This window comes from Cupressus sempervirens, chromosome 4 (assembly GCF_028749045.1).
Source record: "Cupressus sempervirens isolate cs-2001-9-10 chromosome 4, ASM2874904v1, whole genome shotgun sequence".
In the NCBI taxonomy this organism is placed as follows: Eukaryota; Viridiplantae; Streptophyta; class Pinopsida; order Cupressales; family Cupressaceae; genus Cupressus; species Cupressus sempervirens.
Genome location: NC_143121.1, coordinates 215227904 through 215240806, shown reverse-complemented (window position 1 = coordinate 215240806; position 12903 = coordinate 215227904).

Below are 12903 nucleotides of genomic sequence, written 5' to 3'. Positions count from 1 at the left end.
GCCTGATATAATGATGATAGACTTCAATATGTTTGGTGTGATCATGGAACACTGGATTCTTAAACAATGATATGGCACTTTGATTGTCACAATGAAGTAGAGAAGGCCCTGCATGATGTTGCCTAAGGACTGATAAGATAGCTCGCAGCCAAGTGATGTCTTTTTTTGCTTCGTTTGCTACAGTATATTCAGCTTCTGTAGTGGATAGAGCTATGGTAGACTTCTTTTTACTGCACCAAGAAATGGGACCTGCACCAGGATAGACAACGTAACCTGTAGTGGAGTTACGATCATCCATGCATCTTGCCCAATCAGAATCTGAATAGCCAATAAGGGACATATCTCCATGAAATGAATAATAGATGCCCATCATTAAAGTCCCTTTCACATATCTTAGTATTATTTTAGCGGCTATCCAATCTGGGAGTTTAGGTGAGCTCAAAAATCTGGAAACCACACTAACTGCAAAAGAAATATCAGGACGAGTGTGTGTTAAATATACAAGACTACCAACCAATTGCCTATATAAGGTAGGATCAATGTCTTCACCTTCCATGTCCTTACTTAACTTTAATCCTAAAGCAATTAGAGTAGACACATTTTTGTGATTTGTCATTTGAAACCTCTTCAATAAGTCTAGGGCATACTTAGTTTGAGAATGATAAAAACCATCATCCTTTTGCCATACTTGTATACCAAGAAAATAGTGTAGAAAACCAAGATCTGTCATCTCAAATGTATCTTGCAAGCTTAACTTTATGTTACTTATTTTATCCATCCTATGTCCTGTGATAATAAGATCATCAACATAAAGCACAATGATTATGATATCACCACTAGCAAATTCCTTCACATACAAATTTGGATCATGAGGACTATTATGGAAGCCTTGAATTTGAAAATATTCATCAATTTTAGCATACCAAGCCCTTGGAGTCTGTTTGAGACCATATAAAGACTTCCTTAATTTGCAAACCAAATGTTCTTTCCCTTCAATCTCAAATCCTTGTGGCTGAGTCATATAAATCTCTTCATTAATTTCACTGTTCAAAAATGCATTTTTAACATCCATTTGGTGTAGAGGCCACTTAAAATGAGTTGCTAATGCTATAATAACTCTAACAGTACTAATCTTTGCTACTGGGGCAAAAGTTTCTGTGTAATAAATCCCTTCTTTTTGTCAATACCCTTTGGCCACTAGTCTTGCCTTTTGGCAACTCTACCAATTCTTACCACATTCTTACCTTTTGCCAACTCTACCAATTCCCAAGTGTTGTTCTTTATCAAGGAATCATACTCATTTTTCATAGCTTCTTCCCATTCATGTTTTCCTTTGGCCTCTTCATATGTTTGAGGATCATTGGTCTTCATTATGGTGGTCATCAAAGCATAATTAATTGGATGAGTCCTTTGATAAATTTCTTGAATAGTCTTGGTCTTTGGAGAAGGACTAGATTCTTCATCCATGTCAAAGGGATCCTTAGAACTTTCACCAATTTCAAAATCATTCTGATCTTCATGTTTCTCAATGGCCACATGTGGAATAGGAGTGGATATTGGCATATCATCAAACCCCTCATTAAACTTGACATCCCTACTTGTAAACACATCTTCCACACTAGGATCATACAACCTATATTCTTTCCTTTGGTCATCATACCCCACAAGGATGCACTTAATGCTTTTCTTATCAAATTTATTTTTTCTAATCTCATCTGGTACATGAGCATAGGCTTCACATCTAAACACTCTAAAATACTTAACATTAGGTTTTCTTCCACTCCAAGCTTCTTCAGGAGTAATGTTTTGCAAAACATTTGTGGGAGATCTATTCAAAACATGAGATGCAGTATTAATAGCTTCAGCCCATAAAAACAAAAGAAGATTCTTAGATTGTAGCATACAATGTGCCATTTCCACTAAAGTCCTATTCTTCCTTTTAGCAATACCATTTTGTTGAGGAGTATATCTAATAGTCATCTCTCTTTTGATCCCATGATGCTCACAAAATGATTTGAACCTATTGTTTACATATTCTCCATCATTGTCAGTTCTAATTCTCTTGATCTTATTTCCACTTTCATTTTCCACAAGAGCTTTAAATATTTCAAATTTGTTAAACACTTCATCCTTTTGTTTCAAGAAATAAACCCAAATTTTTCTTGAAAAATCATCAATAAATGTCAAGATATACCTAGCTCCTCCCTTTGATGTCGGATTCATAGGACCACACAAATCACTATGGATAAGTTATAGACTTTTCTTTTCTCTCCATGTAGACCTCTCAAAAGTGTCTCTATATTGTTTACCAACCATGCATCCTTCACACACATTTGTATTTAATTTTATCGAAGGTAATCCATCAACCATATTCATCTTTGAAAGCACAGCCAAAATTTGTATTTAATTTTATCCAAGGTAATCCATCAACCATATTCATCTTTGAAAGCATAGCCAAACTTTGATAATTTAAATGACCATACCTTTGATGCCATAACTCACTTAAGGATGATCTTGTAGTGATATAAGCCTTCTTAGAAACACTAGCTTGAAATTTATATAATCCATCATTCTCAACTCCTCTAGCAACTATTTTGTATCCATCATTAATATTTTTGATTAAACATTTATGTGAATAAAACTCCACCTTATATTCATGTTGAGTTATTTGACTCACTAATAGAAGATTTTTGTCCAACCTAGGTACAAAATTCACATTAGTTATTTCCAAATTTTTACCATCATTACCTTTCATTGAAATTGTACCTATTCCTTCTATGTCATGTGAACTATCATCACCAAGAAATATTTTTGCACCTCTTGTTGCTTCTAAAGAGCTAAAGATATTTTTGTTGTGAGTCAGATGTTGGCTAGCTCCTGAATCAATATACCATGCATTTCTTGAATCACCTTGAGCAGCCAAAGAAGCTATCATTATATGATGATCACCCTCTTCTTGAACAAAATTTGATTTCCTTCTTTGATTAAATCTCTTTTGCCATTTCTTAAAACATTGGTCACTTTTATGCCCTTCTTTTCCACACTTGAAACATTTGATAGTATTTTCTCCTTTGAGATTATTATTGTAATTTCTCCCTTCATTTTGTGGCCTTTGATAATTTTGCCTATTTTGATTATCTCTTTGTTGAGACCATTGTCTTTGATTATTTCTATATTGATTCCCTTAATTAGGTCTTTGATTTTGATACGTTCTTTTTTATTATAATACTTGTATTTCCCTCTAGCTACAAATGCTTGACTCTTGCTAGAATCACTTGTAAACTTGTGAAGCCTTTCTTCTTCATTTAACAAAGCACCATAGACTTCTTGCAATTTTATATTTTCAAATTTGTCAGTTAATTCTAAAGTGTGAATGAAATTATTATACTCCTCTGGAAGACTTTCAATTAAAAATTCTATAATTTCATCATCTTCGTACTCAACCTTCATCATTGCAAGCTGATTTCTTAAGCTTTTCAATCGAGCAATATGATCATTCATGCTATCTCCTTCTTTCATTTTCAAATGAGTTAATTGCCTCTTAATATCCATTGCTTTTAACTTACTTGTTCTTTCATACATTGTTTGTAAAGTTTCCCATATTGCCTTTGTTGTTTTTAAACCTTGAACATGTGGCCTAATCCCTGGACTAATTTGCCACAAAAGTGTAGCACATGCATTCACATCCTTTTTATTCCATTTATTAAATTTATCTTGATCCTCAGGTTCTTCTTCTGTGACTAGTTCCCATAAATCTTTCATTTGTAAAATTAACTCCATCTCACATTTCCAATTAGCATAATTTGAACCATCCAATTTTTCACTAACCACGAGATTAGACATCTCACCAGCCATAGTTAGATTTCAATCAAATACCAAAAGACCACCCTTGATATTAGCCTTCTTATGAACCAATCAAACAAGGACTTTTAAAAAAAAAACTTTATCGAATTTGTCTTTTCCACACAAAGTTACCCACTTTCTATTCTTATCAATCTCCTCACAATAAGTGTTTAATATCACTTCTTAATCACATACATCCACACACCTTGAAGCATATAGAATTTGTATCTTCCAAAAGATACGCTCACTTCTCAATAATACAAACATATCTAAACAAACAAAGGATTAGTGCATCTTCTAAATCACAAGAGCATTCAACACTTCAACTGTACTTGAAAAATTGCAGTAAGATAGATAACCATAACAATATAAATGGCACCCAATTCTATCCCACACAACAACTTAATCTTTCAATATTTAAAATAACTCTTCATCAACACCACTACCATGAAGAAACTTACTCAATCTCTTCACAAATTTGAAATAACCAAACGATCATTAACAACTTCAGAAGAGACATTCGATAGTTCATTGCTTATTTTAGTGGCACAATAGAATAGAGAAAGTTCTATATTAAAACAATAAGCATTACAGCCCCACACAACACTATACTCTTTTATCTTTCAATGCGTACCTCTTAGAAATTCAAATGTACTCTTTGACCAATAATAACTTCTGCTCCTCTAGGAATGGCTGCAACAGATTTGCTTTCTTCAGCTTGTTATCTTTCTTCTCTAAGACAATGCCAATGCCAATAGTTCAAAGAAACACTCAACTCCAATAGTAGCTTGTAGATTGTAACAAAAATCTCCTTCAGTTCACATAGCAAAACAAAACATTCACCAATCATTAATCATGGCTCTGATACCATGAAAAACACACTGAGTAAATAACACAGCAGAATATTCAGGAAATGCACACTAAAAACTCTAGGCCCAGCAAGTCTATTTATAACAACAACTGTAATAAATGTACAGAAATCTCTAGAAGTGGTTTTTGGTGCATTATTAATGTGAGTAGTTGGCAATTGGAGGGATGGTTGCTCATGCCTTTGGAAGCATCTTGGTCGGTGCCGACCATGCCTTGCGGTGTAATTAATTTATGTTGACACAATCTAATAACACAACACAGGAAGCCTTGTTCGAGATGCCTGCCGACCAAAGAAAAACATTCTGATTTGCGTTAAAGACTCCCAGATTATCTTATTTTGACAGCTTTGAAACTCTGGCCCTCTTCTCTGTTAGCGACCCAAACAATTTTCTTCTCTACGGCATAGCTATTTAAGATGATAAATAAAGACAAAATCTTATTTTTGTCTTAAACACATTTTAATTAATTAAATTATATATTTTAATTTATTTCTCGAGTAAAGACAAAAGCACTTTTTGAGTTTAACTAAACTTTCATTATTATAATCTTTAGTTCACGAGTGCTCTGAACTCTTGGTTCTGCCGCAGAAACTCAACATCTGCTACTTCTCCGAAGGTAAGGACCAAGGCTTGATCTGCTGAAATTATCAAAATGGTTGGAAGGATCATCATGCAAGGCCTTGATCTGGCTATTTTTATTAGACTCCCAATTTTTATTTTATATGCCCTAATTCTTTTCTTCTATGGTTTTGTGTCTGATTCACAAAGAGGCAGAGTGAGGGATTCAACGGTAATCAGACGAGGCAGAGTGAAGGATTCACGAGGTAATCAAACGAGGCTGAGTGAGGGGCATAGGGGTAATAAGACCTTTCCTCTGTGTAGCACGAGAAAGCTGACCCCTATTTAGTCTACGGATTGTAAATGAGATAAATCAAGCAAATCGAATGCCTTTGTCCGCCCACCCATCACAGCCAGAAGGTTGCACCAATCAATGTTTTAGAGACGTGACCTAGCTCATATTGCCTTGGCAATGATGCACTTGGTTTGATGCCAGGAAAGAAAGAAAAATGTCAGGGTTTAGTTTCTCTGTAAGAAGTTGGATTTTCCTATTGTTCTATATCTAGATCTGCCCTTCACACGTGTAATAAATTTGCTTATGGACCTATAGTAGATCTCATGTGTTTTTCTATTTGCAATGTTGGTATTATGCAAATATTAAATTCAATATTTGGGTAAAACCTTTTATATTCATTTTATGGTAGGTTACCCGCAATAGTAGATCTATTCACCACTGGATACTCATGACATTTCAGTTGTATGTTCTCAAGTTTTGGCTATTTTTTAACTTTTAAGACATGATGGAAGTTTGTGAAGGATTTACATGAATTAATACCCTGCATTTTACTCTCTTAACGTTACAAGAATTGATTGTTTTGCACTTGATTAATGTGCATTCTTTTGATTTGTGATTACCACAATACAATTTATAACAACTTTCTACTCATGTATCATTTTGAACCTTGTGTAGGCCATTTTTATCTTTTTCTACACGATTTTTTTTCTTCCTAGTTTGAATCAATTCATAGAGAACATAGAAAGGACAAAAAATAGATCATCATATCGAGGAAGGTAGTAGTTAAAGCTTCTTTGAATGCACAGAAAATATTTTTAATGACATTTGTTAAGGTAGATTACTAAGGTTTCAGTTCAAATAAGTGGGGATGCAATCTTTCATTACATTGAAAATAATATAGTTTGAAAGACAAAGAGGTGTACTTTTCTAATTCTCATTCTTAAAATTAGTCTTAACACCTTGTTTCTTCATAAAGGAAATTCTTTATTTAATCACAAGAAGAAGTTTAAAAAATATAATAGACGTTGACGAAGAAATTACACCAAGGATGGTCCAGTAGAGCCAGTGAAGTGCCTAGGGACAACCAGGTTTGACAGCTCCTTAGCTTTGAAAATTTCTTATAAAGGCTATTTTCATTGGCCTTTCTATCACAAGAGTTAATTTTTTGGGGGAATAAATTGTTGGCTAATCTGATCAAAATTTTGAATAATCTTAAAATTAGATGAAACAAAAGATGAAGCTATACAAATTTGACTACATGTTTGCCAAAAAGACATTAGATTACCAACTTAGAATCTCCATAAATGTTAAAGATTCTTTAACTTTTTTAATTTCAAAAGGAAGGCCAAGCTTCCAGATTATAAATTCAACAATGTTGTTGGATGCTTGCTCGAGCTTTATGTTGAATTCTAATAGCTTTAAGGGAGGTTCAGACCAAAGCACAGAATTAGTAGCAAAAATATCAAGTTTGGATTTCAAGGCACCACTAAAAAAAGAAAGAAGGATATTTGAAATGAATTTTTAGAAAAAGGAAACCTGTCGATGAGTAGTTGATGAATTTCATAATGTTTCATTCTTTGAGAAAATGAATTTCCACATTAGATAGCACAGTCAGAGTTCATTTTTTCTTGAGATAAGCTTTGACATTTTTCATCATAGCCTGCTGGATATTTTGTATCAAGGTGTTCTTCAGGGTAGCCGTGTCTATAAAAATTCTTTGGGTCTTGTTAGTCCAAATGGACCAAAAGACAGGAAAGGGAGAGTACAAAAACTTAGTAAGGGACTTGCTACTTACAAAATTAAATTTTAATGCCGAGTGTAGAATTCTAATTTCAATTTTGTTTGAAAGTAGACACCAAAATTGAGAGAGAGAAATTTAATTGGAAAGCACTTTCTTTTTGTCAAAGAGAAGGTGAGGCTAGGTTTCATAGGTGTTGTAGCATCTGAAGCAAATATTAGGTCCTAAAATGCCCCCTTTTCATTGGTGAGAACTCTGTTCTGCTTGACAAGCCACTAAGACATGCAACTTTAGAGGTAATGCTAAAACATTTTTAAGTTTTTGACTTAGAGGACTATTAAGTGGTTACCCTTCTTGGAGAAGATGAAAACCACACCAAATAAATACATCCTTGTAGAACTAATTTTTCTCCAACTTAAAATGTCAGCCCTATATGAATTTGTAGGAGTAATGCCCCTAAATCTCTTCCTAATCAACACTCATTCATTTTGAAGTTCCTTAGAAAGCCCATTAATACTAGAACACTTCTGAAAAATCCTTTCTAGCCGAATGCAATATTCAAGCTTTTGTCACAAGTTGTTTCATGGACAAAAAAGGGCCACTCAAAGAACTTAAGCATTCATTACTAAGATCTGGACCATCTAAGAAGTAAGCTATGATTCTATGGCTATCTTTAGGATGCTTAATTTTATTAGTAGCTCTAATAGCTAGAGTCCACATTTTAGAGGTGCCCTTATTTTGAAGGATGGAATTTAGTGAGCATATGCATTCTTTGCTATCACCATATTTGACAAAATAAAATGAAGACTTAATGGAGTATATAAGAATGTCTAAACAAGCTCAGTCCCTAGGGTAGTACTCATTGTGAGTGAGATCTAATTCCCAAACCACCTTGCAACTTTTCTTTAGTAATTTCATCTTTAGCTAACAAAATGAAATTTCTTCTCATAGATCTGATTACACTCTTGCCATAAAATGTTTTTTTTTAATCTCAAAACTGAAGAATTAGAATGGCAACACAATATGACACGAGTTGATAGAGAAAGGCTAGAGATGACTAATTTTATCAAACTAATCTACCTATGAGATTTAGCTTCCCATTGTTGAAGCTTTGAATGTGCATGCCAATTTTTTTCCAAGAGTTAAGTCAGCAGGTAGAGCTTTACAAATTGAAGCTAATAGGAACACTCAACTATTAAAAGAGATTAACATTATTTTGCACAAATTGAGGAATTTGGAAAAGCTTTGTTATTAGCAGAAGAGGAATTTATACTTTATAGTGTAGAATTTGCATTTTTCTCCATCAATGGCATCATTCAAAGTGAAAGTAGAAACTGTCAAGACAATTCTTTAGCTGGCTAAAATTGAAGTTATTGACTTTTTCACAAAATGGTGTTATTAACGAAATGAGCATCAGTAATCTTTTTGATCTCATTGATAACCTTGATTCCAATACCAATTGAAGCTCTTGTTGAAGTTGATAGGTACATATAGAAAGCTTCTTCTAAAATGATATATAGGTAGGGAATGACTAACCAGCCTTGACCTAAACTTTCAGTGGCCTTAAGAAATTGAGCTGGAAATTTGTTGATAATTGGACCCACCCAAGGGCTAATAATGTGTCAAAGATTCATTTCATGATTAAAAAAGGGTACCCAAAAGCTTGCAAGACTTGTGTCAAGAAGTTAAGATCAATTATGTCAAAGGCATTTTCCATGTCAAGTTCAATGGAAATCCTGTTCTTAGTCACCTTGTTGTTGGTATCTAGTGCAACAATAACAATATTTTCATACATTTAATTATCTAGAATGAATCATCCTTGCTCCTCAAGGATGCTGAAACTTAAATCTTTTTTATTTTGTTGGCTAAGATTTTAGTTATGAATTTGTTAGATGAATTGCAAAGATAAACAAGCTTGAACCTATTGAAGGCGACAATGTTCTCTTCTTTAGGTACCAATGCTAAAAAGGTGGAATTGATGGCTTCAATGAGCATACCACTTTGTGAACATCTTCAACTAGTTGGTCATCAGCCACAATGAGTTCAAAAAACTAATGGCTGAAAGAGTTTGAGATCTCATCAGGTTCAGGTGTCTTATCTTATAGCCATGTTCAAAATGAAATCCCTGAGCTCCTTCGTGGTGACCATTTGACAATATAATATTTTTAATTTCTTTAGTGATGATATTAGGAAAGCCATTAAAGGAGAGAATCCTGAAAAATAGGGTCTCATTTGACTTATGATAAAGATCTTTATATTGGTCCCAAGTGGCCTTTTTAATTCTTTTTTTGTTAAAATCATATTGCCATTGCCCAACACAATTTTTCTAATCATGTTCCTTTCACACCTTTGATATGCTTTGAGGTGAAAAAATAAAATTTATTAGCATCTCCTTAATAGCATCAAGTTATGTAGAATTTGACCCTCAAATGCCCTTCCTACCTGACTATTTTATGCAACTAGGCAAGGAAAAAAATCTCTCTGATTTAAGAGCTTTAGTGAGGGGCAGTATTTTAGATTATTCTTCATTTTTTCTCAAGTTGGAGCAACAAGGATTTCTTAGGCACACCAATAATTTTTTATCCATTTTCTCAAATGAAATTATAATTTGGAGATATTGAACTTACAGATGTCTTGAGCATTGTTGGAAGGGCATCAAGAATTCTATCTATACTCAACTTTTTAGGGGATATCGATCAGGTGAATTCAATCAGCATTGTATTTAAAGGGATTATGACCCCTATTTTTATTGCTACTAACTATCCAAAAGAATTGGTTTATGGTCAAAAATCATGCACTGGATAATCTGGCTAGTGAAAATGAGGAAGAGGTTAAGAATATCTTCTTGAATTAGCAACATGTCAAGTCTAGTAGCAATGATGTCTCTAGCTCTCCTATTTAGCCAAAGTATAATTCCATCTAGAGAGATTGATATCTTGATGTTCACCTAGGGAATTAATGTCTTGAACATGCCTTCTACAAAGATGTCTATTTTTGAGTTACCTCTTCTTACTGATGGGAAGAGAAACACCCCATAGACTTTGATCTTGCTCCTTGGCTTGCATCAAGTTGCCACTTTCTTTGAAGAATTGAATAGCCTCATTATTAATTTCCTCTTTGTCCATTAATATGTTTCCTTTTGAATTTGTGATTGAAGAAATCATGTTGAAGCTTCTTATGACTTTGACAGAGTTGTGGAAAAGCTTGGTATTCCTGCCTTCTTCTACTAGCCATGTTTCCCTTGACTTTTGGTGCCAATAATCTACTTCCCACCTTAAAAATTCAGCATATTCCTTATTCAAAGATCTTTCCATCTAAAAATCTATTTTCATCATACCATTTCAATTACCTTTAAATGGAGAATACTTATAGCCTCTTCAAAGACTCAACTTTTCTACAAAATTGATTTTAAAAGATTGTATGTTCCACATCAATGATTCAATATAAAATACTAGTTTCCCCCACCTACCTTGGTAAGTCTGATATTGATATTAAATGCTTTGATGATTTTAGTAATTTTGAATGTATGCTTTATAATTCAAGTTAGCATTCTACACTATGCAAAGCATATACTTCCATGAGGTTGGCTTGGCCATCTTTTTGAAACTCAAGTTGTAGGAAGTTATGAGACAGTAAATTTAGAGAGTAGCTATTATAAATAGTGTTAGGGGAGTTCAAAACATCTAAGACTACAACTATTAAAGATCACTAAATTGGTAGTCTACAATGTCAACATTTAATAGTATTCTATACTAAAGGGCCCAAATTAAGTTGAAAGATAAAAAAAATTAAGAGCAAACAAATAAATATAAGGAGATATCGTAATCCTAACAATCATCGTACTTAACAACACAAACCTAAGATACCAGATTCCAAAAAAATTGATTTGTTCGGGAGTTCAAAATATTTAATTATGATTTGAAAGGTCAAGACCAAATCAAATAAATTTGAACTATCCAAAAAAATGGGATCCAGTTAGAGTTGGTAATTGACACAAACAGAGCACAATAAAGAATAATCATATCGCAAAACAATGATCCTCCAAGATAGGTCTGCATTGTAGAGGATCTGTGGTGATAAGTGAGGGTGAACATAGCAGACCTACTAGTCCAAAGTAGAGGTATTATGAGATTATTTCATATATGTTTGGTGAATAAGATTGTAATTTGAAGGCAATATCCATATTTAATTTCAGACCTCTATTCTAGGCTGATATTATATGGTTTTTCAATATGATCTGTTGAATGAAGAAATCAATTTTATTGCAAAATATTTGCATAAATTTCTATGGAACATTTGAAAAAATTGAAGCAAATATCCTAGGGTGATATTTCAATGGCATCAGAGTAGAGTATTCTACCAACCTATCAGGTTTCATGATTAAAAAAGTGCAAATGGGCAATTTGTGAAATCTACTCTGAGCTGGATCCTATTTGATATTCAGGTTGATACACAATTTTATAGATCTAATGAAAAAATGAGGAGCCTCAGTGATAGAATAATTTTATAACTTATTTTTGTATGTGCTTAAAACAAAAAGATCAGAGAGAAACTATCATCTGTGAGCTTGGTGAAAATTCAAGCCCACTTTGGATCCTATTGGATATTTAGGTTAATACACAATTTTATAGATGAGAAAGATTGACATTTATAGCTTGATTTATTATAAGTAATAAGATCTATTTAAAAAAAGAGAGAAATGGTTGGCAGTTTTTTCTTATACAAGGAATTTATACATTGTAGGCTTATTGGAAGGAAATAGAGGATTTACAGTCTTGCAATTCTAATAATTTGAAATTCTAATGACTATTGTTTTACTAAACTAGTTTAGAGGTACACCTACTAAAATAGCTTCTTACTTAACATACAAAAGCTCTATTTTATTCTATTTAGGGTGAATTTTAATTTTCTTTGGATAAATGCTTTCCTATATTTTAAGAACTTCATATGTAATGATCGTAACTAACATCTACAATTACCTTTTGTAGCTTGCTATTCTGATATCTTCTTGGTGTCCACACAAACTGGCAAAATAGGTATTTATGTTGTTTTTGGTACTCTTCATATCATTTTATTTAAATGAAACACTATATAAAATTTACTATTTAGTACATAGAGTAACATTTCATTTTATAATTAATATGATTAAAATACTAAACTGGTTAATTTAATATTATTTAGATCAATTTTCACTTTTTATGAAATGTCTTTATGACTATGATAAAACTGTTGAAATTAGAAAACACCTTAAAAAATCTTACCATACAATGATACTATGTGTAATAAGCGAGATAAATACATTAATCTTACCTTTGGGATATTGAACCAAGAAAATCATAAGTTTTCTGAGAGAGATTTTTGAAGAAGACAATGTTACTTAGATGGTACTTAGGTATAGTTGTATGACGAAATGGTGCTTAGGCATGATTGTATGATGAGATGGTTTTTACCTATGGTCACATCCTTTTTTGCTATAGAATTGTGTTAAACAATGATACAAATCATTCTAAGATATTATCTTGAGTTAGCTAAAGACATACAAATATAAACATTGGGTTTCTTAAATTTTTGAATTTCTCAAGTTGCAATCATGAGCTCTT